At 60.5% G+C, this 266-nt stretch overlaps 1 protein-coding gene across 1 annotated transcript in view; it reads right to left on the reverse strand.

The window, feature by feature from the left end:
* SLC37A2 (solute carrier family 37 (glucose-6-phosphate transporter), member 2) overlaps nt 1-266 on the reverse strand; it is a gene marked incomplete at its 5' end in the record, with an annotated part of 5651 nt that overhangs the window by 1769 nt on the left and 3616 nt on the right. The window lies entirely within an intron of this gene.

Consider the following 266-nt stretch of genomic DNA (forward strand, 5'->3'; position numbering starts at 1 on the left):
GGGGGCACGCGGCCTCTCTGCTTTTCAGCGCGCGCCAGCTTCTTTGGAGAGGAGAGGCTTGCGACCCGGAGCCAGTAGGGCCTGGATTACAGCTAATTAGCCACTTTTTCTGCAGCAGCAAAGCCAAACAAGCTCTGCGCAGGTGCTCGGGAAGGACGGCCTGGCCAGAGCATGAGGCCGTCTCCACGGGGGCTTTTGGGATGTAAAGCTGGGCCAGCCCAGTGGGATCCCCAGGGCTTTAGGACAGAGCAGGGTTATGGCAGAAT

This window comes from Apaloderma vittatum, unplaced genomic scaffold, assembly GCF_000703405.1.
Source record: "Apaloderma vittatum isolate BGI_N311 unplaced genomic scaffold, ASM70340v1 scaffold32943, whole genome shotgun sequence".
Classification (NCBI taxonomy): domain Eukaryota; kingdom Metazoa; phylum Chordata; class Aves; order Trogoniformes; family Trogonidae; genus Apaloderma; species Apaloderma vittatum.